Here is a 6,000-nt window from a genome sequence, read left to right on the forward strand (position 1 = left end):
GAGTGGACCCTACTTTAGGAGAGAGAGAGGGGGAGCGAGGGAGAGCCAGAGAGAGAAAGAGAGTGATCGAGTTCTGTGTGTTTGTATTTGTCCCACAGAGAACTCCGCTAGCTAGTGTTATGACAGGGATTGCTATTCTCGTCATGTCACCAGCTCTCCATTTAACCCTTCCATTCTAATTCTCGTACCAATAATAGCATGTGATTTTCTTTGTTGAACATTTAAATAAATTATATTCTAATGAATGACTGTGTGAATTAGACCCCATACGAGAATGAGGCCTATTCCAATTCTGTATAGAATGAAGTAAAGAGTTTGAATGCTTTTCTCTATTGAAAATAAGCAATTATTCAGAGATTCATCCTCCTCCTCCTCTTAACAACAACATGATAATATATCTATGAAAGGTTTCATTTTGGTGGTTTAAGTACTCTGTTGCTCAGTGCATATTTAATCAACTACTGACCTTGCCCAGCCAAATCCCTTTTTAACTGCAGTAGTTTGATCTCTGTGTGATCTTCGTTAATACTTGATGTATGAGTTAGTGCCGTAACTGCAATCCTAAAAGGAATCTAACTAAATGTCATTGATTAGTCAAAATCAATTTGAGGTACGTTTGAGATGGAATTAATCATAACAGTCCATTATGCACATACACAAACGTAACAGTCTCGAGTGGACACAGATCTGGCAGGTGTCATGGCTCTCTAGGTTTTGATAAGTGAGTGAGCTGGAACTGGAGTGGCCTAATCAGACCACTGATGACTTCAGATGTCTCATTAAGACATGGGAAACACCAGCCTGACACCTGCAAGCACACACACACACACACACACACACACACACACACACACACACACACACACACACACACACACACACACACACACACACACACACACACACACACACACACACACACACACACACACACACACACACACACACACACACACACACACACAACCCAGCTCACCATGTAGCTCTACAGGCCACCTTTTAGGGCTTCATTTGATGACCACATCCTCCCTCCTGACTGATCAATACTCTGCCCATGATTTGATGAGTCATTTGTCATCCCATTAGCTGATTGGATAAGAGCTCCCTGTAATTGATTGGCTGTTTTGGGAGATTTGGTAATGATGCTGAACTTATTTCTGTCCAATAAGTAGCTGCCTCTGATGGCTGATGGATGCCTATCTAGAAGCTAGATTGATAACTCCGGGTGAACGTTTACTCGCTGCTGCTTTGAGTTCATTTGCTCATTGGTTGATTAAAATTCAGTTCCCATTATTTGCTTTGTTTTGCGCTTTGATAGATGTTCCATCTTCACTTTGCTTCATTGCAAAGTTTCAGAGGAACAACAACTATAGGCTTAAAGAGAGTGAGTTTACCTGGAAGTGACTGTACCTGCCTGCCATGCACCGTCGCTGAAAAGGAAGTCCATTTTGACAAGCAAAACTGTGTTTCCAGTGAATTCTGACTGTTTTTACGATGTTAAACTCTAACACAAACATCTGAACACAGCATTTCTACAAACAAGGATGCAACCTAAGCCAAGATGAATTCTGTTAATTTAAGTACTATTGTTTTCATTGATATAAGAATATTCTAACACAATGCCTTCAGTGAAGAGGTTGAATTGACTCTAGGGGCTGCACGTGTTTCCCCCACAAATCCCCACTCTCTCAGAGAACAGATTTGCTTACAGTCCTTAGGCATGAATTGCAAATATGTCCACTATTAATATTCAAGCCTACCCCCCATATGCTACTGTGTATGTGTACGTGTTTGTGTACAGAGAGAGGGAGCAGTAGGGAATTGGAGTGTATTTGATCAGACTCCCCATGGTACAGTGTGAAGTGCAGAATCAGGGGTTCAGATGTGGGACAGTCGATAAAACTGAGTGCACTGCCATTGTTTCAATTCATATTTGTCTTGCTTTTATCAGTATTTCACTAGGTGTATGAGGAAGTGTGAGCTGTTTTTTTGCTAGGTTAAGTTAGCTGAGACACGGCATATTGGACTCATAATGCATAATGCTCTGGCATCTTTTATTTGTATGTCCATTTGCGTGTGTGTGTGTGTGTGTGTGTGTGGGGGGGGGGGGGGGGGGGGAGGGGGTTGTTCATAGGCCACATTCACCAGTAAATGAACCCTTGTTGTTGAAAAGCTGACTGACACAGAAATCCCTGTCGCTGCCAACATCTTGCTACACCCAGGCATTTATCCTGTTTACTCAAACACACACACACACACACACACACACACACACACACACACACACACACACACACACACACACACACACACACACACACACACACACACACACACACACACACACACACACACACACACACACACACACACACACACACACACGTACAGTGCATTCACCAGCCAGTCACACTGTCTTTCTGCCACTGTGTCTGCAATAGTCCAACACCTCTTATGCCCAATCCACGGATGGGCGAGATTTAGCAGAAAATGATCATGGTTCTGTTGCTGATGGTTAGAGTAAGTGTGTGTTGGTAGCATTTGTTTGGGTATGTGTGGTAGAGTGTGTGTCTGGTTTGTACACCTCTCCAGTCTCTAACCCATATGCTGCGTGGATCAATTGCTAGTCAACATGGTCCCAGAGACACACTCACGGCTGGTCTAATCCCTCTCCTGATTACATGGGGGATTGTAGGCTGCTGGACGGTTTGTTTGGAACATCTGACCATCTGAACGAGGAGCCTAGGAGAAAAGTTCTCTCCATCTGTTCCTGAGCTTGTAGAGACATGGTTTGTCCTGTCTGTCTGTCTGTCTGTGTACGTGGGTGTGTATGTGTATTTTGCAGGATGTGTTGCATTTAACCCAGCTCCAGGGCTGTTTGAGTCCATGTCTCACCTCATGATGAGCACCTCAGCATCTCTCTTTCCCCTCTCCACCTCTCCCCCTCTCCTCTCTTCTCCCTCATTCCACGCTTGTTGAGGAGCTGTCATCTTCCCTGTGTGTCTGCAGGCACGGATCAAAGAGGGGCGGGGGTGGAGGGGAGAGAAATAATGAAAGAGAGAGACGGGGGAAAGAGAGGGAGTGTGTCTGTTTTTGGGGTGAAAGAGAGGACATGGTGGCTCTCTGACACAGATACAAACCCAGCAGCAAATGTGTACTGAAGAGGAGCTGCAGCTTCTATAAACCTGTTCCTTTAACCCCAGCAGGAGAACCAACCACACGAAGCTGTCTGTTGTTGAACGTTCTGACTGATCCTGATTCATGACAGTGGGAAGCTAACCCAGGTCCTTATGGAAGTGTAGAGATTTGGGATAAAACACTGAACTCCATTTCAACTGCTCTTTATTGGGAAACTTTAACAGAATGGCATGAAACAACCACACACGTATGATCTTAGTTAAAAACAGAACACTGAGGAAGAATAGGGAGAGAGGGAGGAGGATCCCTCAACTATATAGCTTTGATACATGAAGGATTCAGATGAACATGAATTATGTTAAGTAAACAAACAGTGCTACAGCAGTCTGATGTTCCTCAGTGGGGGGGCCATGGTTGAGATGTTCCTCAGTGGGGGGGGGCCATGGTTGAGATGTTCCTCAGTGGGGGGGGGGGGCCATGGTTGAGATGTTCCTCAGTGGGGGGGGGGGGGGGGGGGGGGATGGTTGAGTTGTTCCTCAGTGGGGGGGGCCATGGTTGAGATGTTCCTCAGTGGGGGGGGGCCATGGTTGAGATGTTCCTCAGTGGGGGGGGGGGCCATGGTTGAGATGTTCCTCAGTGGGGGGGGGGGGGGGGGGGGGCATGGTTGAGATGTTCCCCAGATTGGGAATGTAGCCAGGACACCAGGGTTAACACCCCTACTCTTACAATAAGTGCCATGGGATCTTTAGTGACCACTGAGATTCAGGACACCACTGAGAGTAAGGACACCCATTTATCATCCCCCTACACGGGGCAATGTCCCCAATCACTGCCCTGGGATATTTTTTTAACCAGAGCAACGGGTGCCCCCTACTTGCCCTCCAACACCACTTCCAGCAGCATCTGGTCTCCCATCCAGGGACTGACCAGGACCAACCCTGCTTAGCTTCAGAAGCAAGCTAGCAGTGGGATGCAGGGTGGTATGCTGTTGAATCAACTGTTGAATTGAATAGAGCAAAGGCAGGCATGTATTTGGGTAGAATGTGAGAAAGAGAATGAAATGTTGTGTTTGTGTAGTGGTCTTTGTTGCCACTGGGTGTCATCCTTGGATGTATCCACTGGAACTAAAGGATGATTTCCCATATCTGACTGACCTGGAACAGTGATAAAATCACAGCTGCAAGAATGCTAAATACTCTAGGATCATGCAAGGGATGAAGTTGTTATGAAGAGAAAGGGTAAGAGCACTTTGGATATTGGAAGGAGTGTAGTTGTATTGTGTAGCTACCAAATGTCACGTTTCAATAGAGAAAGTACAATCCAATTCCTCTTGAAATTAGAACAAAGGATCAATGTAGTGAATGATTGCTGTACCTTGAACAAGGACTGATTATTCAATATGTACTAAAAAGGAGGATAGAGGGAGAAGTTTTAGTTTTCCTGTATTAGCAAAACATGGAATAGAAGAAAACAGATGCAGAGAGAGGAAAGAAAAAACGTTCCTTAATCTGGTGTTCAGGGTTAGCCCCAAGCTCTCTCCAGGCTATCGTAGGGTGGCTTTCTCACTGTGCAAAGCCTGAGTTAGCAAAGATGTCACATTTAGCCTTACACAAACTAACACACTGGAGCTAGGGCAAAAATAATGTATAAAGTACAGTATTACTGTAGAAATCAGTGTGTGTCCTATACAACACTGCTGTGTCTTCTATCCCTATACAGATATGTATGCCATAGTAATCGATGGATATGTATAGGTTGAGTGCATCCGGACTGATAACCATGTACCACACAGCTGCTCTCTCCTGGGAGATGAGTATGGATCCCAGACACGTCCTGTATACACTGTAGGTGTGTGTATGTGTGTGTGTGTGTGTGTGTGTGTGTGTGTGTGTGTGTGTGTGTGTGTGTGTGTGTGTGTGTGTGTGTGTGTGTGTGTGTGTGTGTGTGTGTGTGTGTGTGTGTGTGTGGAGCCACAATCCATCTCCACTGTCCTGCAGTGTGTGTAATTACAAATGGCCTCTTCCACAGATTTCATCATCCCAGTGTGTGTTCATGTCCATGTGTGTGTGTACGTGTGTGTGTCTGCGTGTATGTGTGTGTGTGCTTCATGACTGTGAGAGCAGCTGCCACAGGAGCAGACAGGACAGGTAGGTAGGTCAAGGTTAAAGGGGGTGAGACGACGAGGGAAACAGAAGGGGCGAGGACTCCTCTTTGAACTATTATACCCTGTTCTCTCTCTCTCTTTATATTTGTCTTCCTTACCTTCTGTTTTTCCATTTACCTCTCCCTGCCTCTCTAGTCTTTCTTTCATTCTCTATACCGTTTTCTATTTCACCCCCCCCCCCCCCACACACACACATATTAAACCAGCATTAACACAATTTTCAAATAAAGAAACAATTCCAGAGCAGATCTTGGCTCCGCTCTCGCCGTCTCCACAGTTAATTGTTTTTTTTACTCAAACAGGCACCATCAGTCTGTAAAGTATCTCTCTCTGTGTGTGCGTGCGTGCGTGCGTGCGTGCGTGCGTGCGTGCGTGCGTGCGTGCGTGCGTGCGTGCGTGCGTGCGTGTGCAGCTGCTCTGCATGTTTACTAAGGCAATTGCACTGTGATTATGTGTCCCAGCATCCCTAGAATGTGTGTGTGTGTGTATGTATGTAGACAGGCATGCACAGAGACAGGACTTTGATCTCTCTCAGTTCACATAGACTGAATGGGGAGGGTTTGACAGTTACTCAATTGGGGAGGAACATGAGTAGTGGGGAAATTGAAAAGATAATTCTCATTTGCTCAATACAAAAATAAGGCCTGTCAGAACAACTGTCATACCTTCACTATACTCCAGAAAAGTCACATCATAGG

Source organism: Salvelinus namaycush, chromosome 2 (genome assembly GCF_016432855.1).
Source record: "Salvelinus namaycush isolate Seneca chromosome 2, SaNama_1.0, whole genome shotgun sequence".
NCBI classification, from domain to species: Eukaryota; Metazoa; Chordata; class Actinopteri; order Salmoniformes; family Salmonidae; genus Salvelinus; species Salvelinus namaycush.